A 27,920-nucleotide genomic window follows, 5' to 3' on the forward strand; every position below is an offset into this window, starting at 1 on the left:
GCCTCATCTGATGACATCTTGCTGATAGAGTCCATGTGAGGTAGAGAGGTGGGGGGTCTTCCATTCTTTGGGTCACTCCCTAGATGGCCAAAATGGCCAGAGCTGTGCCGATCTGAAGCCAGGAGCCAGGAGCTTCTTTCAGGTCTCCCATGTGGGTGCAGAAGCCCAAGGCCTTGGGCCATCTTCTACTGCTTTCCCAGACCACAGCAGAGAGCTGGATTGGAAGTGGAGCAGCCAGGACTTGAAGCGGCACCCATATGGGATGTAGGCACTGCAGGCACCAGCTTTACCTGCTACACCACAGTGCTGGCTATGCCAATCTTAATATCTGTTTTGAGATATCGTGTCCTGAGTCCTTCAAAACAAAATAATGGGGGTCGGTGCTGAGGAGGAGCTAGTGAAGCTGCTGCCTGCAATGCTGCCATCCCATATGGGCGCCAGTTGGTATGCCGGCAGCTCCACTTCCAATCCAGCTCCCTGCTAATGGCCCGGGAAAGCAGTGGATGACAGCCCAAGTCCTTAGACTCCTGGACCCATATGGAAGACCCAGATATCCAGGTCAAGCTCCTGGCTCCTGTCTTCAGCCTGGCCCAGCCCTGGCCATTACAGCCATCTGGAAAGTGGACCAGTAGGTGGAAGATCAATCCTTCCCCCTCTCTCTCTGTAACTTTGACACTCAAATAAATAAATAAATCTTCAAAATAAACTAATAAAAACCATGTCAGAGATTGGACTCAACTTACCCATCCTTTGTAATACTCTGACACTGAAAAAATGTGGCAGCACATATTTATTTATCAGCACCAGGACCACATCATTTCATTTTGACGTATCAAAAATAATAGTGCAAATGATTGTTTAAATGTTACCTTTATTTGTTTCATTTATTTTAAAGGCAGAGAGAGAGAGAGAGAGAGAGAGAGAGCCAGAACTCCCACCCATTAGTTTACTCCCCAAATACCCACAATAGCTAAGGCTTCCATGCTGAAGCCAGGAGCTGGGAACTCCATTTAGGCCACCTACTACTTGAGCTATTACCTGCTACCTCCCAGAGTACACAGCCCCGCAAAGCTGGAGTCAGGAGCCGAGATTCAAAGCCAGGCCCTCTATATGGAAATCAAGTACCTCAAGTGATACCTTAACAGCTCAGCCAAATACTTACCTTGTAAGTGGTTTTTTATAGCACCAAAAACAATGTATCACACAGAAGAAAACTTGATTTTTATCATCCTGAAACATTTTTACAAGTAAGCCACTTGAAGTTGTATTGAAGGAAGGCTCAATGAGAAATGATTTACATCTGATAAATAAATCCTGTAAGTCAATTATTGCAAACTTGATTGTCTATAAGTCTTTTTTTTTTTTTTTTTTTTTTTTTTTGGACAGGCAGAGTGGACAGTGAGAGAGAGAGACAGAGAGAAAGGTCTTCCTTTGCCGTTGGTTCACCCTCCAATGGCAGCCGCGGCCGGCGCGCTGCAGCCAGCACACTGCGCTGATCCGATGGCAGGAGCCAGGTATTTATCCTGGTCTCCCATGGGGTGCAGGGCCCAAGCACTTGGGCCATCCTCCACTGCACTCCCTGGCCACAGCAGAGAGCTGGCCTGGAAGAGGGACAACCGGGACAGAATCCAGCGCCCCGACCAGGACTAGAACCCAGTGTGCTGGCGCCACAAGGCGGAAGATTAGCCTAGTGAGCCATGGCGCCGGCCGTCTATAAGTCTTATACAGTGAAATTTGTATCTATTAATGGAATAGTTAAGGCAATTGTTGGGATGGTTTTTTCCAAAATGAACCAGAAATGTGGATATACGAGTGACATTTCCAGATTTTAAAATGTAAGCCAACATTGTGTGCATCAATCTAAATGTGCCTGTGGGCTGGATTTGGTCTGAGTGGTTAGCATCTAAATGACCACGAGTGAGAAACTGAAAGTCTAAGAAGTATGCAACTTCTGCACATTGGCTGAAGGAAGTCAACCAGAAGATTTCTTCTAATCATGCATTTTTTTTTTTTTCTTTTTTTTTTTTTTTTTTTTTTTTTTTTTTTTTTTTTTTTTTGACAGGCAGAGTGGACAGTGAGAGAGAGAGAGACAGAGAGAAAGGTCTTCCTTTGCCGTTGGTTCACCCTCCAATGGCTGCCGCGGCCGGCACACCGCGCTGATCCGATGGCAGGAGCCAAGAGCCAGGTGCTTTTCCTGGTCTCCCATGGGGTGCAGGGCCCAAGCACCTGGGCCATACTCCACTGCACTCCCTGGCCACAGCAGAGAGCTGGCCTGGAAGAGGGGCAACCGGGACAGAATCTGGCGCCCCGACCGGGACTAGAACCCGGTGTGCCGGCGCCGCAAGGAGGAGGATTAGCCTAGTGAGCCGCGGCGCCGGCTCTAATCATGCATTTTTAAATCTTCATTCTATCCCCAGGCACTTAGTCCAACTTTCTGGAAGCAATGGGCACTTTAAACATAGATTTTACTGCTGAAAGATTACAGTTTGGAACAAAGCAGGTTATAAATAAACAAACCACATAGCAAGCCAAATTGACTATCCTTACATTTTGTGCCTAAATTGAACATGTTCTGATCACAACCAACCCCTGCAACTCTTTGTTGTCTGCTCTGGGTATTTATGAGTTTAACTTTTGCAGTTTCAATTACAGGTTGTCAGACCCAAAGGTCAGCAACATACAGGAAACTGTCTTTTTGCTGAGATATAAATGTGAACTACAAATGGTGTGAGGTCGATGAAGATAGTAATACAACCCAACCAACCCAGAGCCCAGCTGTCCATCTCAATGCGAAGTCATACATTTTGCTAAGTGCTATTGTACAAAGGCCCTCCAAAATTCATAAGTTAGAATTTAGTCCTCACTGTGATAATATTAATATGGAGTATTGATTAATCCATTGTATCCCATCATCCTACAAACAGGACACCCATGAAAGCGTAAACTAAGCCTTAAGTGTAACACTTACGGTAACTAGAAATAAATATTGAACACTTGAGACTTCATAGGGTAAGTCATGAGTGCAGAGACCTCATGAATGGGATTAGAGGCCTAGAAAGAGACACCAGGGAATGATTTGCCCCTCCTGCCACATGCACACAAAGCAGAAGCAGTCCTTCTGAGTAACCTTTCCAAGTCGCAGAACGTGCTGTCACCTTCACCTTGGATGTCTCAGCCTCGGGAACCTAACCCTAACCCTAACCATAACCCTAACCCTAACCCGAACCCTAACCTTAACAGTAACCATAACCCTAACACTAGCCCAAACCCTTCTGAGCAACCTTCCCCAGACACTGAACCTACTGTGGCCTTCATCTTGGATGTCTCAGCCTCAGGAACCTAAACCTAACCATAACCCTAACCCAAACCCTAACCCTCACACTAGCCCTAGGCCTAACCCTAAACCTAACCCTACCCCTAATCCTAACCCTAACCCTAACCCAACCACTACCCTAACCTTAACCCTAGCCCTAGCCCTACTGTAACCCTAACCCTAGCACTAGCACAACCAAACCCTAACCTAGCCCTAGCCCTAACCCTAACCCTATCCCTTAACCTAACCCTAACCCTAGCCCTAGCCATAAACCTAACCCTAACCCTAGCCCTAGCCCTAGCCCTAAGCCTAACCCTAGCCCTAACCCTAACCCTAACCCTAACGCTAACCCTACCCTTACCCTAACTGTAACCCTAACCCTAGCCATAGCACTAACCCTAACCCTATCCCTTAACCTAACCCTAACCCTAGCCCTAACCCTAACCCTAGCCCTAGCCATAAAGCTAACCCTAACCCTAGCCCTAGCCCTAGCCCTAACCCTAATCCTAACCCTGACACTAACCCTAACCCTAACGCTAACCCTACCCTTACCCTAACTGTAACCCTAACCCTATCCCTAGCCCTACCCTAACCCTAGCCCTAGCCCTAACATTAACCCTAACCCTAGCCCTAACCTTAACCCTAACCCTATCCCTTAACCTAACCCTAACCCTAGCCCTAACCCTAACCCTAACACTAACCCTAACCATAACCCTAACCCTACCCTAACCATAACCCTAACCCTAGCCCTAGCCCTAACCCAAACCTAACCCTAGCCCTAACCCTCACCCTGACCCTAACCCTAACCCTAACCCTTACCCTAACCGTACCCCTAATCATAACCCTAGCCCTAACCCTAACCCTAGCCCTAGCCCTAACCCTAACCCTTACCATTACCCTAACTCTAGCCCTAGCCCTAAACCTAACCCTAACCTTAACCATAGCCCTAACCCTATCCCTTACCCTAACCCTAGCCCTAACCCTAACACTTACTCTAACCCTAACCCTAACCCTAGCCCTAGCCTTAACCCTAACCCTAACCCTAGCCCTAACCCTAACCCTAACCCTAAACCTTACCCTAACGCTAACCCTAACCCTAGCCCTAGCCTAACCCTCACCCTAACCCTAGCCCTAGCCCTAGCCCTAACCCTAGCCCTAGCCTTAGCCCTAGTCCTAATCCTAACCCTTACCCTAACCCTAATCCTAACCCTAACCCTAACCCTAACCCTTACCCTAACCCTAGCCCTAACCTTAACCCTAACCCTAACCCTAATTCTAACCCTAATAATAATAATCTCATGGGAAAGAGATTTCTTTGAATCACAAATTATCTGGTCTACAGTATTTGTTAGGTAATGGTAAGGGTTAGGGTTAGGGCTAGGGCTAGGGTTAGGGTTAGGGCTAGGGTTAGGCTAGGTACAGGCTAGGACAGCACGCAATCCATTTTACAAATAGTTGAGAAAATTGCTTCTTTATTAAAAAAAAGAAAAAAACGGGGGCAGGGGAACCTTCCACATGCAGGCATGAAAAGCTAACTTTTAGGGCTGATAACAAAATGAAAACAGAGAGTGCCCTGTAGTGAGGCACTCAGCAGCAGGGCGAGGCTGAGGGCGTCCTCACCTGCATTCAGGAGCCTATCTCTCCGTTGTCCGCTGATCTTACTCTCCACTCCTCAGTTCCCCTCCAGATGCTGCTCATCTTCCCAACACCTCCACTGTGGAGTGGCCTTCAGCTCATGCCTCACTCTTCTCCTGTCCACTATTTACTCCTCAGAGTGTCTCACCTGACCTAGGACTGCAAATACAGCCACACCTCCACCTTGGTAGATGCCTGCTGCTGTCTACCAGTCACTCAGGACAAAACCTAGAGCCAGGTTCTTTGTATGTAGCTTACCGCATACAAGCCATCTCCTGTTGGGCCTATTGGCTCCACTTTCAGCACACCCCTAGCATCTGCCCTTCTTATCATCGCCATTCTAGCTCCAGCCTCCAACATCTACCCGAACTGTTTCCATAGCCATGTCCTGCTTTCCCCACTCCTCCACCTAGGCTGTTCCCAAAGCAGCATGTGGAGTGGTTTTGAGAGAAAGCCCTCCTTCCACTCAAAACTCACCAAACCTACCCACCTCTTTCTTTTCCCAGTGTGGACCAAAGTCTGGAAGCATAGATAATATTACTTCATTGTTCAACACTGCAATATCATCTTAAATAATGTTTATTATGGATGCACCTGCCACTAGATTTCTTACTCTGAATAATCTAAAACTTTTACCAGGACCTGTGTAGCTGTACAGACATCCTCCTCCTCGTCATCACTCACTTCTACTTCCTCTTCTATAGCCAATCTGTCCCTTAAATGTGCCAAGCTCGTCTCTGCCTCAGACACTGCGCTTCTCTTTCTCCAGACATTGCTTGACTCATTTCTTTCCCTATTCAAATGCTCCCTTCTCAAATGGGCCTTCCCTGACATCCTATTCAGAAGCTCTCCCCAATCTCTGCCTATCTTTAGTCTAATTTCTGAATTACCATCTTTATCACTATCTAACAAATTAAGCTCCATGGGCATTCTATGTTTTTAAAGATTTTATTTATTTATTTGAGAGGTAGAGTTACAGACAGTGAGAGGGAGAGAGAGAAAGGTCTTCCTTCTGTTGGTTCATTCCCCAGATAGCCGCAACGGCTGGAGCTGCACAGATCCAAAGGCAGGAGCCAGGTGCTTTTTCCCAGTCTCCCACGTGGGTGCAGGGGCCCAAGGACTTGGGCCACCTTCTACTGCTTTCCCAGGCCACAGCAGAGAACTGGATTGGAAGAAGAGAAGCTGGGACTAGAACTGGCACACATATGGGATGCCAGGGCCACAGGCAGAGGATTAACCTACTATGCCACGGTGTCAACCCCCAAGCATTCTATTTTTTAAAAGATTTATTTATTTAAAAGAAAGAAATACAGAGAGAGAGAGAGAGAGAGAGAGAGAGAGAGAGATCTTCCATCTGCTGGTTCTCTCCCTATATATTCACAATGGCTGGGGCTGGGCCAAATCAAAGCCAGTGGCCAGGAGCTTCTGGATACCCATGTGGGTGTAGGGGCCCAAGCACTTGGGCCATCCTCCACTGCTTTCCTAGGCACATTAGCAGGGAGTTGGATTGGAAGTGGAGCAACCAGGACTCAAAGCGGTGCCCATATGGGATGCCAGCATCTCAAGCAGTTACTTAAGTGCTGGTGCATCCATAAACATTTTTGACATGGAGTACATCCTCAATGAATATTTGTTGAATTAGTTGCTTCCTCAGTTGATGACTCTAAGCATGACATAGGACCTGAATGAGACTAGTTTTTCAGTTTTAATTTCCGGCATCCTGCGGGGAGAATAATAGGCTCTGAAATCAATCTGAGAATCTTCAATATAGTTTCTCTTGTGGATGTAAGGATCTGCTCTCTATCTTTCCTCAATACTTGGAGATCCTTGAGTGCATTAATTGTGGCAAGTCATCTCTACATCCCAGGTCTAGCCACATGACATGTCCATCACAGATGGCTGATAGGATACTGTTGGATAATTAAGCTGAAGATGGTCACTAATATTCTCATCACGTGAAACCAAGCAAAAGTAATTTGAGACACAATCACACATACCATAATCATTGATACTGTTTTTGAGAGAAGGAAGAAACTGGTTTTTATTAAATTTTTCCCTAAGATATACAGTTGCATTAGATGTTAAACTTAGAATTCAAAAGTAGCCTGTCTCCCTAAATAGGAATTTAGAATGCACATCCATCTATTCATTTCTCACAGAGAAAGACAAAGAAGAAAGCAGGAAGAGTGAGAAGCAAGGGATTGGTACTGGCCAGAGGATCCCGAGTACCATCTCCCCTCCGGACATGGTAATGGAATCCTAAACAGTCCCAGGGAAGCCTATCCCCAGGGCTGGGCCCAGGTATGCTCACCTTGCAGGTAAACACATTTCTCTTTCTAGAATCCAATGAACATTTCAGGCATTTGAAAACTAAAATTCCAAGCAATGAGCCTCCTCTGACATCAGCCTCCTAAATTGTGTGGCCGGCATCGGCAAAGAAGCGTGCCTGACCACACAGGTCCATCCACATGTCTTCCTGCTGCATCCCTGCAGCAGAATGGAGACCTGTGAGCAAAGGCAGTTGCTGCCCTCTGGGCCGGCCCCTCCCACAGCTGTAATTGTGTGTTCCCCCCCACCCCCGCCCAGACTTCTTGGCCTTAGTTCTGCCAGCCTGGCTTTCTCACTCCCCACCCACACCCCCTGCCCTCCCACCATCCCGTAACGAATAGCAGATCTTAAAAAGGATGCCCAGCTTGGAATTCAGAGCAACTGAGGGAAATGGAAAATGCTCCGGGTGTTCTTGACAGAAAAGTAAATACAAGCAGCAGGCATTTCATTTCTCCAACAAAACCTTCGCGTCTCTTTAAACTTAGCTCTTCATACTGTGAGGAAAATTGCCATGTGTCGACCGGGCGTGTGTCTCCGTGGAGTGTGGTCAAGGCACCCGCGCTTCTCTCCTTCGCAAGTGTGTAAAGCACAGGGCACGTGAAGGGGGAGTGATCCCCTGGAATTGGAGTGGGCTCTACAAGTTGCGGGTTCACAGAGGAGCCCACACTCAGCCACCAGGTGCCCTTCTCCTGGTGGAAGCCTCTGTACTACACAATGCTTTCTCCCTTCCTTCTGCCCTTCCCCGTCCAGAGTCTTGTTGGTGTCTAGATCACCCGTCCCCTGCTCGCGTTGGTACAGCCCGATGGACTGTAATAAGGAACAAGATCATTCATGTTTCCTGTGTGTTCCTGCTGGACTTCTGCCCACTTCCTAGTTTGAGATGAGGACAGACCCATGTGGATTTAGGGTGCACCAAGAAATTCAAAGTACAAAGACACACCTGGAATTGCCCCCTTGGTCCTCTAACAGACCCCGCAGGCCTCCCCTTGCCAGGGCCTTCAAGGAAGTTGGAAGGAATGCAGATGGGAGTCTCAAAAGACTCAGCACAACTATTTCCCAGTCTAGATGATGCCTTTAAAACAGGGGCCTGGCTTATCAGGGGCGGGAAAGTGACTAAAGTGAGCAACCAAAAATACTGTGTTGGGGGCAGAAGGACAATGACTACAGAACTCTGAACACTGTGCCCTCAGTAGAACTTGCAATCACACACGTCCTGGGGTCAGAATGCTGGAGGTGGCCCTGACGGCCACTCCGGGCCCTGCCTTCTCTGCGCTGCTCTGGATTCCAGGACTCCATGCCTCAGGAGGGTGAGGCACCAAGCCAGTGACCAAAATGGATAGCAAAGCATACAAGTCACACCATTTGTAAAGCACACTATCCAAAATATATATATCCTACAGCATGGGCTCCTGTTTTGATTGTTATTCTGTTATAAACCCTGGTCCCCTTATTTTCTCTGTACCACAGAGAAGTTTCTTTACTTTATCCAATAGTTTCCTTCCTGCCCCATGATTGTGTTCAACCCATGAATTTACTCACATTTCTTTTTTTTAAGATTTTATTTCTTTCTTTTTAAGATTTTATTTATTTATTTGAAAGTCAGAGAGTTACACAGAGAGAAGAGAAGCAGAAAGAGCGATGTCTTCCATCCGATGGTTCACTCCCCAGTTGGCCGCAACAGCCGAAGCTGCACCGATCCGAAGCCAGGAGCTTCTTCTGGGTCTCCCCCATGGGTGCAGGGGCCCAAGGACTTGGGCCATCCTCTACTGCTTTCCTAGGCCATAGCAGAGAGCTGGATTGGAAGAGGAGCAGCCAGGACCAGAACTGGCACCATATGGGATGCCAGCGCTTTAGGCCTGGGCGTTAACCCACTGTGCCACAGCACCGGCCCCTACTCACATTTCTTAACCAGTTTAATTTCAACCCATCCAACTTATCTGATGCTCTCTCCATCTGTAAGCTTCATCCAAAGTCCCATCTACTGACAACATCCCTGATTTAATCTGTTGTTTTCGCCTTACGCACACTTTTATAGATTTTACTGAGTGCCAGGGTACCAGCTTCGTGAAGCTACCTTTGAAGACCCAGCCACTCTGTTCTGAGGGCCCATAGCACCCAGTAGTTTAGCATTTTGCTCATTAGACACAAAGGTAAAATATTTTTAAAGATTTTTTATTTATTTATTCATTTGAAAGGTAGAGTTACAGACAGAGAAAGGGAGAGACAGATCTTCCATCCACTGGTTCGTTCCCCAAATGACCTCAACAATCAGAGCTGAGATGATCCAAAACCAGGAACCAGGAGCTTCTTCCAAGTCTCCCATGTGGGTGCAGGGGCTCAAGCACTTGGGCCATCTTCTATTGCTTTCCAGTCCTTAGCAGAGAGCTGTATTAGAAAAGTTTCAGCCAGGATATGAACCGGTGTCCATATGGGATGCTGGTGCCAGAGGCAGAGGCTTAGTCTACTATACCACAATGCTAGTCCCAGTGTAAAGTTTTAAAAGCTTCTGATAGGGTTGGTGTTGTGGCATGTGAGTTAAGCCAAAGCCAGCAATGCGAGTGTCCCATATAGGCATGGATCCCTGTCATAGCTGCTACACTTCCAATCCAGCTTCCTACTAATGCGCCTGAGAAAGCAGCAAAAGATGGCCCAAGTGCTTGAGTCCTTGAACTCATGCAGGAGACCCTGATGAAGCTCCCACCTCCTGGCTTCAGTCAGGACCAGCCCTGGATGTTTCTGGCCATTTGAGAGTGAACCTGTGAACAGAAGATCTCTCTCTCTCTCCCTCCCTCCCTCCCTCCCTCTCTCTCTCTCTCCCCTCAACTTTGCCTCTCAAATAAATAAATCTTTTTTAAAACCTTTAATAGGATAAAAAGTCACACATTGAAAGAAAATTTTACAAAATATGTATCTTGCATTGAAAATATACAAAGAACTCGTAAAACTCAACAATGAGAAAACAAACAACATAATAATTAAGTGGGCAAAAAATGTGAATAGACACCTTACCAAAGAAGATACACAGAGGACAAATAAGCACCTGAAAGATGTTCAGTATCAAATATCGTAAGGAAAAAAGCAAATTAAAACAACAATGAGATTTCACTACAGAGCTATTAGAATGGCTAAAATCCAGAACACTGACAAACCCAGTGCTGGCAGGGATGTGGGACTTCAGGAATGCTCATTCATTGCTGATGAGCATGCAAAATGATGCAACTGCCTTGGAAGTTTCTTCAAACTGAACATTATCTTATCATACAATCTGGTCATTGTGCTCTGAGTTATTGACCCAATAAACTAAGAAATTGCTGCCACACAAAACCTCCATATGAGTGATCATACCCGCTTTACCCGTAATTGTCCTAAACTAGAAGCAAGCAAGACGTCCTTCAATGAGTGGCTAGATAGACAAACTGTATTTAACACCCATACAACATGAGACTGCTCAGAGATAAAAGTTATCAAGTGCTAAGTAATGGAAGCCAAAATGAAAAGGCTACACACCATATGACTCCAGCCATGGAACATTCTAGAAAAGATGAATCAATGGAGACAGTGAAAGTGTCAGTGGTGGCCAAGAGTCAGGACTAGGGGTATCTTGCATTGAGCGAGCACAGGGGATGTTCAGGCAGGGAAAGTATTTTTGTAAGATACCATGCTAGTGGATGCATGATCTTAAACACTTGTGAAAACCCATAGAATGTGCCACACTAAGAAGCATCTCTGATGTAAACCAACCACGGACTTTAGCTTATAATAATGGAACAATATTAGCTCATCTATATATATATATATATTTTTTTGGACAGGCAGAGTTAGACAGTAAGAGAGAGAGAGAGAAAGGTCTTCCTTTTTCCGTTGGTTCACCCCCCACATGGCCGCTATGGCTGGTGCGCTGCACCAATTTGAAACCAGGAGCCAGGTGCTTCTTCCTGGTCTCCCATGCGTGTACAGGGCCCAAGCACTTGGGCCATCCTCCACTGCACTCCCTGGCCACAGCAGAGAGCTGGACTGGAAGAGGAGCAACCGGGACAGAATCCGGCACCCCAACCAGGACTAGAACCCAGGGTGCCAGTGCCGCAGGTGGAGGATTAGCCTAGTGAGCCCCGGCACCGGCCCTAGCTCATCTATTTTCACAGAAGTTCTGTACCCATACAAGACGTTAATAGCAGAAGAAACAAGTCAGGGATTAGATGTGAGCTCTGAATTTTCTCCTTATTTTTCTGCCTGTCTAAAACCACTCTAAAAATAAAGTGTATAAGTTTTAAAAGGGGGGCCGGTGCTGTGGCTCACAGGGTTAAAGCCCTGGCATGAAGCACCAGCATCCCATATGGGTGCCGGTTCTAGTCTCAGCTGCTCCTCTCCCAATCCAATCTCTGCTGTGGCCTGGGAAAGCAGTAGAAGATGGCCCAAGTCCTTGGATCCCTTCACCCACATGGGAGACCCAAAAGAAGCTCCTAGTTCCTGGCTTCAGATGGGTGCAACTCTGGCCATTGTGGCCATTTGGGGTGTGAACCAGTGGATAGAAGACCTCTCTCTCTAGCTCAACCTCTCTCTGTAACTCTGTCTTTCAAATAAATAAAATAAATCTTTAAACAAAAGTTATAAATGTAATAACAGGGTATACAAATGCCCAGGGCCATCCTGTTAATATTCATCTTAAGTGGGGCTGGGACAAGGACTGTGAATTTGCATTTTCACGAACATTTCCAGGGGGAGCTAGTGCAGGCTCAAGGATCTGCTCTGAACGCCCTGGTTTAACATTCTCTTGTGTTCTGCTTCACATGGCACACAGTCCATCTCCATGTATCTTTGTCTCCATCTTCTAGGTCTGCCCCTAGTGGCCAGATGGGAATGGCAGCACCATGCCCACTGATGTGTAGGTAGTCTGATTTTTCTAAAACTCCTTCCTGGAAACCCTTCAGGCTTGCCTGTGCTTTTGTTGGCAGAGGGCTGTGTGCAGAACTAGTGTTGAAGCACCAGAACAGGAAAAGGCAGGGGTAGGAACGGCTGGAAGCAGAACTGAGCTGCAGTCAGAAGCTCCAAAGAGCAGACAGTCACCAGCCAGGACAGCCTCACAGCCCAGCCAAAGCTCAGCCCCTAAAGAAAAGAACCAGGGTCCAAGATCCAAATAAGTGTAGGGCAGAATTAGGGGCCAGGCCCAGTAATTTGGCACTGAATTAGCAGAGCAGAACAAGACCAAGAATATGACCCCCAACCCCTCCTGGGACCCCAAGGAAGCCATCTACCCTGTCCTGGGGAGGAAGGCAAGGTAGGGGAGGAAAATGGCTTTCATCATACAAGACTATCAGGGAAACAGCTCCAGGCAGAAGAAACAGCCACAGCACAGGCCCTGAGTGGTGTACCATGGGGGCAGGACACTAGGAAGTGAGAGGGATAGGTGAGGGCCAGGCCAGGTGGCCTGGGGCATTGCGATTTTGTTCTGAACCTGGGGATACCTAGAGAGGTTGAAGCAAAGGAGGGTTGGTTTGATTTGCCAACAGTTTTAGCCTTTTTTCAGATGGTGACACTAAGGTGCTGACATAAGTGCCAATGGAGACAGAGCTTCCCTCAACCACGTGGACACACCTGTTTTTAAAGTTAATTTGATTTACTTATTTATTTATTTAGCAAGGCAGAGAGATTTCCCATCCAGGTTCACGTCCTACTTCAAGCCAGGAGCTGGAACTCGACCCGGATCTCCCAGGTGGGTGATCAACCACTTGCGCCGTCATCTGCTGCCTCCCAGGATGCCATCCACAGAAAGCAGGAGCCAGGAGAGGAATGCAGGCATCCTGAGCAGCGTCCTGGCAGCTGAGCCAAGCGCCAGCCTCCACAAACATGTGCTTTGGAGCTTGAAGTAGGCTGCAGTCCTCTCTGTGTGTGGACGGAGGGAAACACTGCGCCTGTGTAGGAGACTCAGCCCTCCCTCCGAGAGGCCGCCACCCCGGGCCACACAGGAGTGCACACAGAGGAGCCGGATGTGCAGAGTCTCTTTGCAGCCAGTGTGGAACAGCGGTGCTGCGACTCTTTCCCTGGTAGATGCAGCGGCCCCACAGCTCAGGCAACCCCGTAGGCCCACAAGCATTGAGCTGCAGAGGAACCAGCCCAGTACCAAGTCTTGCAGACCTGCCTGTTGTCCTGGAGCCACTTTTCCACAGCAGGGCTCAGTTCCTGAGCCTCAGGGGTCCCCCATGTACGTGGTGGTAGTGACACAGGACAAGGGGCGGCTGAAGGTCCAGGTTCATGCTAGTCTCTGTGAAGGAGAATTACCTGAGAAAAGCAGTATTGAGATTCCATCCATCTATCCCGTAAGCACCTTTGTGGAATTCTTTCTTATTTTTTAAAAGATTTTATTTATTTATTTGAGAGATAGAGTTAGAGAGAGACAGAGAGAGAGAGAGAGACAGAGACAGAGAGAAAGGTCTTCCATCTGCTGGTTCACTCCCCAAATGGCTTCAACAGCTGGAGCTGAATCAATCCAAAGCCAGAAGCCAGAAGCATCTTCCAGATCTCCCACACAGCTGTAGGGACCCAAGCACTTGGGCCATCTTTTACCACCTTCCCAAGTCATAGAAGAGAGCTGGATCCCAAGAGGAGCATCCCGAAAACCAACCAGCACCTATTTGGGATGCTGGCACTGCAGGCAGAAGCTTAGCCTACTACACCAAAGTGCTGGCTACTTTCTATTTTTTTTTTTTAAGATTTATTTTATTTAATTTGGAAGAGTTATAGAGAAAGTGGAAGAGACAGATCTTACTAGTTCACTCCCCAGATGGCTGCAAGGCCCAATGCTGGGCTACACTGAAGTCAGGAGCAGGAGTTGCATCCCCACCTCCTGCGTGAGTGGCAGGGACCCAAATACTTGGGCCATCTTCCACTGTCTTCCCCAGGCCATTAGCAGGGATCTAGGTTAAATGTGGAAAAGTTTACACAGGAACCAGCATCCGTATGGGATGCTGGTGATGTGGCCCATCCTGTCTAATTTTTGTCATTGTTTCTTTCATGTATTCATTTAATAAACACTCATTAAATATTGTTTCCAGATATGTCGATTTTTTAAACTATGGAATTTCATAGAATATTAACAAATAAATATTTATAAAATAGAACATTTAATATTACAATAAAATTTCAGAAGGAATGGAATTCTTGCACCCTAAGCACCTGGTCTGGGTTATGCTGACCCTAAATGTCCCCTCCCCCACCCACCACCCTAGGAAGACACCATCTTTCCGCAGGAAGCACAAGGCTGCTGGTGCAGACCGTAGGACCTTTCTGGCAGCATGCACTAGCCAGCTTCTACCACTGCTACAGCAACCCCATGTGGATCTCAGACAGAAGGAGACCGAGTCTCTTTCCTGTGCCCACATAAATATGAGCATGGGGAAAAACAGCAGGTGCATCCTGGTCCACCTCCACTGCAGCTACCCTGTGGATGCTGGCTGTCTAAAGACTCACTATGGGACTCCTGCGAGGAACTGCTCCACCTGGGGCACTGAGGGATAAGAAAGGGGTGCACCTGCCTTTGAGGCCAGCTGCACGTCTCTACTCTCCTTGGGCCATCGGCTTTCTGTACACCAATCCTTTGCCCTTTTCTCTCTATTTTTGGATGCCATCTACTCCAACACTCCACCAGCTGCCTCTCCAAGTCACTTGCCTGGAGGAATCTTCTCCTCCTTTTAAGGTTCCCAGGAGGGGTGAACTTGGGGGAGCTCTGTGGAGAGGACTGGGATGTTGCAATTCTAAACACTTTTGTTGTCCCATGGCATCCCTTTCAAAGAGTAAGGGTGGGACTCAGTCTTCCCATCTGAGGTTAGTAACAGTACTGCCAATTTTGGGTCTCCCACAATGGCATTGGTGCCTCCTAGAGGATTTTCTAAAATTATTTCACTTAAAAAGCATAGGAAAAATCAAATTACTTCCAGGTATTCACATGGGCACACAGATACATGCTTGGTTCCAGCAGCTGCGCCTAGCCAAGCTCAGGAGAAACGTGGAGTCACTTCCAATCTACGATCGCTGGCTGATGCTGACAAAGGCAACCCTCTTGAGGCTGGAGAGGAAACACTGTATTTACTCACACACTTCCCCTCTCCTTCCACAGGCGCCTGCCGTCTCCAGAAAGTGACTGAGCAGGGGATGCATCAGCAAGCAGCGGCTGGGAGCGCAGGTGAGGGGAAGAGGGGAGTGTGTCCGCGTTCTGCAGACACCAGGCTGTTAATTAAACAGAGCTGTTGGCTATCTGAGTGTGGAGAGTCTGAAGTGATTATGATGGTTAACCTGCCTGCAAAGGGCAGGAGCTGCTACCTAGTGTGATGGTAACCCCTAGAGACCCTGGACATTTCGGCAAAAGCCTCCGGGATCTTGGCTCTTTAACCACTTGACTGCCAAGAACTAGGATGTCTGGACTTGGCTTTTATTCTTGTAGCATTTTATGCTCTCCAGATACACAGAAATTAAAAAGCCAAAGATTTGCATGCCTCTGGGTGATAGCTTGGTAGCCCACCAACTTGCTACTCTGAAACTTGGTAGTAAAGGGTCAGAATCAAGCATTTAGCCTGCACCTTAGTTTTGAGCCATATTTCAGCGTAAGCAATCATTCACGAAGGAAAAGTTCTTATTATAGGGAAATACTAACTGGGGAAATTGCTGTGGCATGGCTGGATAAGCTGCTGGCTGCAGCTCCGGCATCCCATCTGATACCAGTTTGAGTCCAGACTGCTCCACTTTAGATCCATTCCTTGCTAATGTGCCTGGGAAAGCAGTGGGTAATAGCCTAAGTTCTTGAGCACCTGCACCCACGTGGGAGACCCAGAAAAAGCTCCTGACCCCAGCTTCAGCTTGGTCCAGCCCCAGCCATTGTGGCCATTAGGCAAGTGAACCAGCAGATGGAAGATATCTCTCTCTGCCTCTCCTCTCTCTGTAACTCTGACTTTCAAATAAAATAAATACATCTCAAAGAAAAAAAAAAAGAAAAGCTAACTATAACAATCCCCTTACATGTGGTTCTACTTTCCATAATTTGTGGTCGACAAAAGATCTGGAAACATTAAATGGAAAACTGCAGAAATAAGCAATTCATAAGTTTTAAATTGCATGCTGTGTTGAGTAGCATGACGAAATCCTGCACAATCTCCCTTGGTAGTATTGGTCCAGTGTATGAGTATAGAGCTCAGTATTTGTGGCTTCAGGCATCTCCTTGGGGTCTTGTAACAGATGAGGAGACACTCCTGTAACGAGTGCAACAGGAATGAAAGAATTCTAGAAATCAACACATTGTGACACCTATTGAAATAAAAAATTGAGTAAGGCCCATCAATGGTTTACTAAACCCTCAGTGACAGGCACCTGGGACTACTGACAGCACCTGGCCTCTGGTATCAGCTGTGACATCCATGGGAAAGAGATGGCCAGACCATCTGTTTCCTGATCAGAGGCCTGGGAGGTGCCTGGCATCACCTAGGAAGGAAAACCTCATCGAAAAAAAGCACATGCTAATCTGAATCTCATAATGCCACTAGGTTGACCTGCCAGTTAATAGAAACTATGGCAAATCAGGAAACATATCAAAGAAAACCAAGTGGAAATAGCCAAATCCCAAGTGTGGGGAATTCTACAAAAGAAACAACCGATGTTTTCAACCAACAATGGGCATGGAAGAAAAGTGAGGAGGAGAACTTCTTTTTAAAAGATTTACTTATTTATTTGAAAGTCAGAGTTACACAGAGAGAGAAGGAGAGACAGAGAGAGTGAGAGGTATTCTATCCACTGGTTCACTCTCCCACCCATGTGGGAGACCCAGAAATAGCTCCTGGCTCCTGGCTTCAGATTGGCACAGCTCTGGCCATTGCCACCAATTGGGGAGTGAACCAGCAGATGGAAGACCTTTCTCTATCTCCTCTCTCTCTCTCTCTCTCTCTCTCTGCCTCTCCTTCTCTCTGTGTGTAACTATGACTTTCAAATAAATAAATAAATCTTTTAAAAAAGGGTTACATCAACCAAACACAGTGTGTAGGCCTGGTTTTGATCTTCATGATTAATAAAAAAAGATCTCCAATAAGACACTCAGGTGAAAGTGGGAACACATTGAACATTAGATGATATTTTGTGATTATTAAGGAAAGTTGTTCATTTTGTGTGTAGTGCTAATACTGCTGTGTGTATAACTCTTCAGAGTCCATATCTATTACAGATGCATACTGAAATGTGCATAGGTACAGAGATATGACATCTTGTATATGCTTAAGATAATTCTTGACCAAAAAGAAAAAAAAAGAAAATAAGAATAGATGAAAGAAAAATGGGATCTTGAAAACTGATGAAGATGGATGAGAGATGCTGAACATGTGTCCAAAAATGCCTGTGGTAAAAGTTAAAGAAGCCTTTACAACTTAATTATTAGCTGTGTGATATGAGACAAGTTGTACATTTTCTGAGTTCTGATTTTCTCATCAATGAAACAGGGATAATAATGTTTTCCTTCTCATGATTGCTTTGGAGATTAATGAGTGTAACAGGTCTGGATTACAGCAGGCTCCTAGCACAGACTTAATGCAAGCATCCCCTGGAGATACCATGGAAAATCCTTAATGCGTTGTTGGTGCTGCTGCCCTGAAGTGGGCAGATTCTATCTCAGCCAGGCTTCAGCTAGTCTTCCTTTTGAGTCTAGGCAACACCTTGCCCCTCCTTCATGATGTTCCTTGAGGACACAGGTTTGATCTCATTGTGTCTGGGTTCCTAGTATACAACACACTGATGGATGTGCACTCAGGGCTCTACAAGTTTGGCTTACTGAATGAATGATACATGATAATTTACTATATTAAAACAATGGTCAGCTGGCGCTTCGGCTCACTAGGCTAATCTTCCGCTTGCGGCGCCAGCACCCTGGGTTCTAGTCCTGGTCGGGTCGCCGGATTCTGTCCTGGTTGCTCCTCTTCCAGGCCAGCTCTCTGCTGTGGCCCGGGAGTGCAGTGGAGGACAGCCCAAGTGCTTGGGCCCTGCACCCACATGGGAGATCAGGAGAAGCACCTGGCTCCTGGCTTCGGATCAGCGCAGTGCGCTGGCCGCAGCGTGCTAGCCACAGCGGCCATTGGGGCGGGGGTAAACCAACAGAAAAGGAAGACCTTTCTCTCTGTCTCTCTCTCTCACTGTCCACTCTGCCTGTCAAGAAAAAATGGTCAATGTGTAAGTGGATGAACATACAGGACATAGACTACCAGAGTCATGGTGAAAAGGAGGAGGGAGTTGGTGAGAAGAATGGATGTAAGCTCTGGATTAAAATGGACAGTGTAGAGAAAAGATAGAACTGGCAGCCTTTCATCAGAACAGTGGTAGGATGCTTGTGAGACAGGGACACAGAAAGACAGGTCACGAGACTACTTTACAAAGAGAGAGAGAGAGAGAATTCAGTCCTGCTCAAGACAAATACAGCACTTAGCAGCAACATTCCTGAGACCAATAGGGCACTGGTTCAAGTTGAGACTTCACACATTATACACAAAGACATGGTCAGGGATCTCTCCCTTTTTTATGCTCTCCTCCTCTCTCCCCCTGGCCCATGGGACTTCCCCCACCCCACAATAAACCTTTCCTCTAAGGACATAGTCAGGTCTTTGTTCAAGATGAAGTTCAGGCCCCCTGAAAAGTTCAGCCTTCCTAAATATGTTTGTGCAAATGTTGTTCTTAGGTATTTGCATCTCCTAAAACAAGAATGACATCTTTAAGTGAGTAAAGTATGCGGAAGTGAGGCATGAAAATGAAAGGGTTGAGTTTGGGAGAAAGGCCTAGGGGTTAGATTTGGGGAGGGAGTCTTTATGATCCATTGGAAATGTAAATGATGGGTCAAATGTGAGAAGAAGATCCATTAAGTGCATCACTTGAGGCTTCGGAGGGTTCAAGACAGCAGGGATTGTTAACGCAACAACTCAGCAGAAGAATCTCATTTTGCTCTAAGCTAAAATGGGTGCTTCGAGTTGAGTTCCATTAAAGGAAAATGTCAGTATGATGGGAAATGTGTTAGAGACAACACATCTCATTACAAAGAAGAGAAAATCTTTTTTAAAGCAACATCAAAATCAGAAATGATGAGATAATAAATTAGAAAGTGATCTATTGTGTGAGTGTTTTAACTTTTAAAACAGTATTTTCAGGCTCCTCTCTGATAAATAATAGATTAGTCATAAAGTCAAGTCTAAAGCAACCAGTCTATCCTGGCTCACAGGGAAATCATCTTAACCCAGTAAATGCCCCCATGCCATAAGAAGTATGCTAGAGAGCAGACAGGAATGAACAAGGCTGTTTGCCTTTGCACATCATGTCAAAAACGGTGTTGATAAATGTGGTTGCAATTTTGAGCTGTCTGAGGCTTTCAGAAGTTGGAAGCCTTTTAAGAGATCTGATTAATTTAACATGTCAAATCTAATGGTGAATGAGTTCAATTTCTCCAAAGAACAATTAGTCAAGGGAATAAATTAACATGAGATATTGTCAAATGCAAAGACCATGCTCATTTCGAAAGATAAAACATTTTTATTGCTATGGTTGAACTTGTTTCTTTGTCCTATGAGGGGCTTCTGTGACACAGTTCCTCCAATGACCTAAATGCTGAGAGTCAGCTACCATCGTTTCTCACCTGAACCCCTGCAAACCTTCCTAATTAATCTCACCCACCCACCTCCTCTCTGCTTTCTGTATATGATCCACATATTTCAAACCATAAAATTCAGGCCAGGTGCCATGGCGTACCCTGTAAAGCTACTGCCTACAGTACTGGCATTACATATGGATGCCGGTTCTAGTCCCGGCTGCACCACTTCCGATCCAGCTCTCTGTTATTGCCTAAGACAGCAATAGAAAATGGCCCAAGTCCTGGGAGACTTGGAAGAAGCTCCTGGCTCCTGGCTTCGGATTGGCGCAGCTCTGGCTGTTTCAGCCAATTGGAAAGAGAACCAGTGGATGAAAGGCCTCTCTGTCACCTCTGCCTCTGCCTCTCTGTAACTCTGCCTTTCAAATAAATAAATAAATAAATCTTAAAAAACCATAAAACTCTACTTTTAAAAGCCTCTCAGTTATATCCCATTACATGTGTGATAGACAAGTAAGGTTCATGCACATGCAAAGCTGGGGTTCCTGAGCACTCTCAGCTCACCATCCACACCTGCCCCATTCCGCCTTCCTGTGTCCCCTGGCCTTCTTTCATTTCTGTGCACTTGCCTTGTTACTCCTGGATGTTCTCACATTCTGTTCCCTGAGAGCCTCTTCGCCCTCCCCTGCAGCTCACATGGTTAACACCTCCCTCTCTCACAGACCTCAGGTCAGATCTCAGAGCAGCTTCTTTGGAAACACTTCCCTGAGTAGCCTGAGGAGGCCAGGCCCCTCTGTAGCATATCCTCACTGACTCCTGGGCTCTGGAATAGCACCTGTTGCAGCCCTGTGTCCTCATGATCAACCTTAAAAACCTTCATTTGTGCTTCCAAAGCCACCACTCTACCCAAATTGCTCTTTGCACCGTGACTCCATTTTTGAATGCAGTGGTCACTTCTCTACATTTGGCATCTTATCAGCATTTCACACAACTGAGAACTTGCTTCATCTCAAAAATTTCTCCCAAGATTACGGACATCACAAACCAACCAGTCTTCCTCTACCACATGAGCCAGTAGTTGGCAGTATTCATTTTTTCCCCAAAAACCTTTTATTTAAGGCATACAAACTTTATGCATTTCATAAATGCAACTTTAAGAACATAGTGATAGTGATTCTTCCCATTGTTACCCACCCTCCCACCCCTACTCCCACACTTCTTCCTTCTCCCTCTCCTGTTCCCATTCTTATTTTTTACTAAAATCTATTTTCAATTAACTTTATACACAGATTATACTAAGTAAAGAGTTCAACAAATAGTATGAAAAAACTATTCCTCAAGTGTTTTGATTTCCTCTCTGACACACTGTTCATTCAGGAGCATGTTGTTCGTCTCCATGTGTTTGCATACGTTCTAGAGACTCTGAAGTTGTTGATCTCCAGCTTCACTCCATTGTGGTCAGAGAAGATGCCCGGTATGATTTTGATTCCTCCTAATTTGCTGAGACCTGCTTTATGGCCTAGTCTGGGATCTATCCTAGAAAAATTCCATGCACTGGTGAGAAGAATGTGTATTCTGCAACTATAGGATGAAAAATTCTGTAGATATCTGTTAGGGCCATTTGGTCTATAGTGCCAATTAACTCTGTTGTTTTCTTGCTGAATTTCTGTCTGGTTGATCTGTCCATTGCTGAAAGTAGGGTATTGAAGTCCCCCATTACTATTGTATGAGAGTCTAAGTCTCCCTTTAGATCCATCAATATTTCTTTTAAATAGCCAGGGGCCCTGTAGTTGGGTGTGTATACATTTATTATAGTCACATCTTCCTGTTGAGTTTATCCCTTATTCATTGCACAGTGCCCTTCTTTCAACAGTTTCTGTGTTAAAGTTTATTTTGTGATATTAGGATGGCTGCACCAGCTCTTTTCTGGTTTCTGTTAGCATGGAATATCTTTTTCCATCCTTTCACTTTCTGTCTGCATGTATCTTTCTTGTTAGGATGTGTTTCTTGTAGGCAGCAAATAGATGGATTTTGATTTCTTTTTTTCTGTTCAGCCAAGCTTTATTTTTAATTGGAGAGTTGAGGCCATTTGTATTCAAGGAAACTATTGCTAAGTAATGACATGGCTCTGATATTTTCCATAAATATTCCTATTGTTTACTTTGGATTTCCTTTGTACTTTTGCTGGGAGATTTTCTGCATTCACCTTCTTTCACAGTGATGACCATGTTTCTATATTTCTGTGTGTAGCATATCCTTAAGCATCCTTTGTGAAGCTGGATGAGTGGCGACAAATTCTTTCAATTTCTGTTTGTCATGGAAAGTCTTTATTTCACCTTCATTCATAAATGAAGCTTTGCAGGGTACAGTATTTTGGGATGACATTTTTTTTTCTCTTAAGACTTTGGAATACATCTCACCATTCTCTCCTAGCCTGCAGGCTTTCTGATGAGAAGTCAACTGTGAGTCTAATGGAGATCCTCTGAAAGTAATCTGGTGTTTCTCTCTTGCACATTTTAAAATCTTTTTTTATGTTTTACTGTGGAAAGTTTGACTGCAATGTGTCCTGGTGAAGATCTTTTCTGGTTATGTCTATTAGGAGTTCTATGTGCTTCCTATACTTGAACATCTTTTGTTTCTGCAAATTAGGGAAGTTTTCTGTAATTATTTCACTAAAAATGTCTTCTAATCCATTCTCTCTTTCCACACCTTCAGGAACTCCTATGACCCATATGTTGAGTCATTTATACTATCCCATAGATCACCAACACTGGTTTTTCAGTTTTCTAATTTCTTCTTCCTTTTTTGGTCTGACTATAAAATTTCCAGAGATTTGTATTTCCAGATATTTGTCTTCTAAATTGGATATTTTTTGTCTTCCTCACTGATTCTGTTGTTAAGGCTTTCCACCACATTTTTTATTTGTTCTATTGAATTCTTCATTTCAAGGATTTCATTTTTATTTCTCTTTAAAATCTCAATTTCATGTGAAAAAATTTCTTTCATGTTATTTATGGAATTCTTTAGTTCATGGGTCTGTTTCTGATTACTTCTAAGTAATCCTATAACCAGTTTTTTTGAATTCCATTTCAGGCATTTCTTCAATCTCTTCATTTTCACATTCTAATAGTGAAGTGTTGTGTTTCTTTGGGGGCCTCATGCTGTCTTCTTTATTCTTGTTTCTTGAATTACAGAGACATTGGTCTCTTTGGAGGATAGGAGGTGAGCGTGCAACTACACCAACAGAACCAAACAAACTTCCTCTCTGATTAAAAAACAAAACAAAACAAAAAGAGTTACCATGCACAATTTGGGAGTCACCTTGGACAGTCCCGTTCACCTTGGCATACTGAACAGAGCTCCCTGGTCACCATACCCGCACACAACTCAGGGTATTCACTGAAAGTGCAGGCACTCCACTAATCCACAGAGGCATTGTCCAAAGATAAAAGCCATTATACTGGGAAAAAAAAAAAAAACAACAAATATCTCCATAAATGCCTAAAAATAAATCCCGTGGGAACAGTACACATCCACACTACCACAAGAACCACACATTGGTTCTGTGCAGTCATTGATGTAAGCACAGATCCTGTAGCAATGACCCTCACCAAGGAATCAGAGAACCCTGAGTGTGTGGAGATGCCCACAGACCACCCAAAGATGCAGTCATACCCTACGTCCTCCCTTGCAGTCACAGTGTTTTCACAGCCCCAGGACACAAGGCTCCCAACAGTCACAAACACCCAGTCAGACTCGGGCATCTCCTCATGGCTGGTTTTTGGGCATGATGACACAAGCTGGCACAGCTCTTGTGCATGTCCAAAATGGTGCTCACCCACTCTAGGCTAGTTAGCGGAGACCATGCTGGGTGTTCAAGGAGAGAAAGAGTGTCCCCTTTTCTTTCCTCTAGGTTGGCAGGTATGCTGTCCCCCACAGGGCTCCACACCAGATTCACACCAGACTCTTCCCGCAGCTTTATCCCCAGTGGCTTGAGCTGCAGCAGTCTAGTCTCACCTCACTCTCCAATGCTGGTGCTGAGGCTCTCAGCTGCCGGGGCCCTGAATTGTGTGTGTCCACATCCTCCACGTAGATTTACACTGTACCTCTAATTTGTGTGAAGTTTCCTCTACAGTTTTCTCCCTAACTCTTCTCTGAGATTGCACCCTCTCCACGTTTTTAATTATCTTCCCCTAGACTAGAACAGTAAGCTCCCGCCCTGTACCACCATCTTAGTGCCTCTCTGGCAATATTCGTTTTTTATCTTTTCTTCCCCAGCTGATCCACTTGATCTTGCAGCACACTGTCCAAAGAACTAGGGTGTGCTTTTTCAATTTTCACTCTCTCCCTGTGTGATCTAAGCCAGGCCTCAGGACTGAAATATCACCCACACACCCATAGCCCTCACATTTATGAGCTAGACCCAGATATCTTTGCTGAGCTCACGGTGAGGCTATTCAGTTTTGTACTTGACATCTCCTCCTGGGTGTCAATCGCCATCTCAGAATTCTTGGTAGATATCTTCTCTGTTCAATAACACACATAAGCCCACCCTCAATCTTTGTCATCTCAATGGATTGTCCCACATCCTGATAACCTTCTAGCAGCTCAAGCCAATTCCTAGGAGTCATCCTTGATTCCTCTCTTTCCTTCCAACCCTTGGAACTTGGTCCATCATATTTCTATGAGAATATGTCCCAGGGCCAACGCTGTGATGCAATAGGTTAAACCTCCTCCTGTGGCATTGGCATCCCCTATGGGCACTGGTTCATGTTCCAGCTGCTCTGCTTCCAATTCACCTGGGTAAGCAGTGGCAGATGGCCCAAGTCCTTGGGTCCCTGCATCCATGTAAGAGACCCAGAAGAAACTCCTGTCTCCTGGCTTTTGATTGGCCCAGCTCCAGCCATTTCAGTCTTTGGGGAGTGAACCAGTGGATGGAAAATCTCTCTCTCTCCTTCTGTCTATAACTTTGCCTCTTAAATAAATAAATGCCAGAGAGAGAGAGAGAGAGAGAGAGAGAGAGAGAGAGAGAGAGAGGAATATGTCCCATAAATGACCATTTCTCTATGACTCTAGGCAATGATTCCAGTTAAACTTTCCTCTTATATCTCTTCCTCCCCTGCCCAGAACTAGTGGCATAGTTTCCTCAGTGGTCTATCTTCTTTCTCTCATCTCCTACAATGTACTCTTCCAGATATGTCAGTGAGTTTTCAAAGTAAACTGTGATTCTCCTTGTTAAATTTTGCCAATGTCTTCCAATTGAATATAGGATAAAACCCAAACTCCACAGCAGAGCCTTCGAGACTCTACACACCTACTCTTTCTGACTCACTTTGTTGTTGCTCATTTATTTATTTATTTAAAGATTTATTTATTTATTTGAAATTCAGAGTTACACAGAGAGAGGAGAGGCAGAGAGAGAGAGAGAGAGAGAGAGAGAGGTCTTCCATCCTATGGTTCACTTCCCAGATGGCCGCAATGGCTGAGCTGGGCAGATCTGAAACCAGGAGCCAGGAGCTTCTTCTGGGTCTCCCATGCGGGTTCAGGGGCTCAAGGACTTGGGCCATCCTCCGCTGCACTCCTGGGCCACATCAGAGATTGGATCAGAAGTGGAGCAGCTGGGTCTCGAACCGGCAACTATATGAGATGCCGGCACTTCAGGCCAGGGCATTAATCTGCTGTGCCACAGCACCAGCCCTGTTGCTCATTTATTTACTGAGTTCTAAGCACACAGTTTGGGGGAAAACCTGAGTAAATGTTATCAAGAATCTCAGGGAGGAAAATGGAGAGGGTTGGAGAAAACTAAAACTATATATTGTCCTGGACAGAAAGTTGTGACAACTATGCAACTGTAACTGGAACATCAAGAAGCAACATTTAAGTCTGTGATTTAGAAATACAAAGAAAAATAATAAAATAATCAGCAAAAGTTATTGAAAATTGTTGTCTATGGATACAAAGATTAGGTATGGTAGCTATGAGGACTAATGTGATGGAAAAATTCCTAGTCTTGTTATCAGTGTTGGGTGCAATTTGACTTTTAAATAACATATCTATCACTTCAAAAAATAAAATGTTGTAAGAAGATATTGGGGAAAGGGTAGTGGGAGCTTGTGGAGAGACAAGCAGCACAGGGAGAGAAATCCAAAAGAGTTATACAATTTTTACAATGTTCAAGCACAAGAGAGAAGAGAACATCTCTAATATTTGATCAAAAAGAGTTAAATTGTGGACAAACAATAAACTTCATGGACCCTTCTTAGTTGCCTTGGCAACCAGACTCCCTGCTAATGATAATTTTATGATGCAAAAATACACATGCAAATTAAGTAATCAGGGGCCAAGCAACACAGCATTGACAAGCACATTTTGGGGAAGGTGTGGGGAGAGTGTAGGACAGGGTTTTCTAATCAGAGGACGAGACAACAAAGAAAAGAACTAAGCAGCTGAGTAGAGGCTGCTCCCCTGGAACATCCTGAGTACTACAGAAAGTATCTCTCCCTCAGCTTTGGTCAAACCAGGCTGTACAATAAGGTATATATTTCCTGGCTCCATACAGCCCCCTCTGTGTGACTTTAGCTATCACACCCCTTCATGCAGTCCCTTGGGAAAGTCAAAGAAGCACATCTAAACTCATTCCCCACCTTCACACTCACCCTTGCCAGATCCTATCATGTGTCAACAAATAATTGTTGGACAACTGAATGAATGGATGGAAGAGGAAATGCTCTCTGAGAAACGTGGCACTGCTGGGAGCTGGCCCCTTGGCTGGGGTCTAAAAGCTCTCAGAAGGGGTTGTTTCTATCCGGGCTGTGCTCACCAAGGTCTTGAGTCCGCATTAAAGGGAGAGCCTATCTGAGCTTTTTGTTACTGAAACTTGCTAGAACCTTGCAGAAGTGGAGGAGCTGTCATTTTCCCTGTGGAAAATGAAAACTCAAACTGCACATAGAGTTTCTATCAATACATGAACATGTAGGTATATGCAGACTGATGGAGGCATTTTTGTGCCTAGGGCACAATCTGAGGACACAAGGTGGCCATAGCCAATCAAAAAATGCCCCTCTTCCTAACCAGCGGTAATTCTGAAGGATCTGTAGCATATGTGTCACCTATAATTAACATTATTTCCAGAAGTTTTCTGCTGAAATCCAAATGTATTTTGTAAAGACGCAATGACATCAATCCAACAAGAGGCAGGGGTGACATGGGAGGAAGAAGATCAGTAGGAAATCCTTAAGTTCAACATAACTAGCTGAGTGAGCTGGTGGATGTTAGTTAACTTGTCTGAGACTCCAGTCAGTAAACTGTAAAATACAGAATAAAATCCCAACTTCAGAGTATTACAACAATCATGGAGGGGCCAGCTTTGTGGTTCAGCAGGTCAAGCTGATTTGTGTTCTGGCTTCTCCATTTCCAACCCAGCTACCTGTTGATGACCTGAAAAACAACAGAGGATGGCCCCAGTGTTAGGGTCTCTGTGCCCTCATGGGAGACCCAGATGAAACTCCTGACTCCCGGCTTTGGCCTGCCCAGCCCTGGACATTGCTCACATCTGGGGAGTGAACCAGAGAATGGAAGACTTCTCTCTCTCTCCCTCTCTACCTGTGGTTCTGATTTTAAATAAATAAATCTTCGTAATAAAAATTTAGAGTATTCAATAAATTGTAAAGCAATGTGTAAATGGTAATCCTATTAAATTTTGTTCAAATTAACATATTGGGCTGGTTGGGTTCCAAGAAGCTAGCAGAAATCAGAGCCCTGAGATAACAGAGCCCAAAATAAGAAATTCTGACAAGGCAGCTGCAAGACTAGGAGAAAGAGTAAAAATTTATAAATGCATACATTTTGGAGACATCTCCCCATTTTCATCCCTCAGTGGCACCTATACTCATACAAGACCCTGTCCCCATCATGATCTGATTCTCGCCACCTCTCCAGCCTCACAGGACTTGAGTGCTCAAATTCCACACAAGTGTTTTTTGTCCTGTGGCTGATGACTCTTTAGACAATTTCATCTTTGAAAATCATGACCAGCATTTCTAAAACTGTAAT

The 27,920-nt window shown here is 45.3% G+C and overlaps 1 long non-coding RNA gene across 2 annotated transcripts in view; it reads right to left on the bottom strand.

Annotated features, from left to right (window-relative positions):
- LOC138849192 (uncharacterized) overlaps positions 1-27,920 on the bottom strand; it is a 66,113-nt gene that overhangs the window by 19,538 nt on the left and 18,655 nt on the right. The window contains exon 3 of one of the 2 annotated variants that reach the window (XR_016231672.1): positions 26,030-27,305. The exons of the other annotated variant lie outside the window; for it this stretch is intronic. This is a non-coding gene — a long non-coding RNA (uncharacterized LOC138849192). Of the gene's footprint in view, positions 1-26,029; positions 27,306-27,920 lie in introns of those variants that run through there. 2 annotated transcript variants of the gene reach the window in all.

Source organism: Oryctolagus cuniculus, chromosome 3, assembly GCF_051225735.1.
Source record: "Oryctolagus cuniculus isolate XC-2025 breed Fujian yellow rabbit chromosome 3, ASM5122573v1, whole genome shotgun sequence".
NCBI classification, from domain to species: Eukaryota; Metazoa; Chordata; class Mammalia; order Lagomorpha; family Leporidae; genus Oryctolagus; species Oryctolagus cuniculus.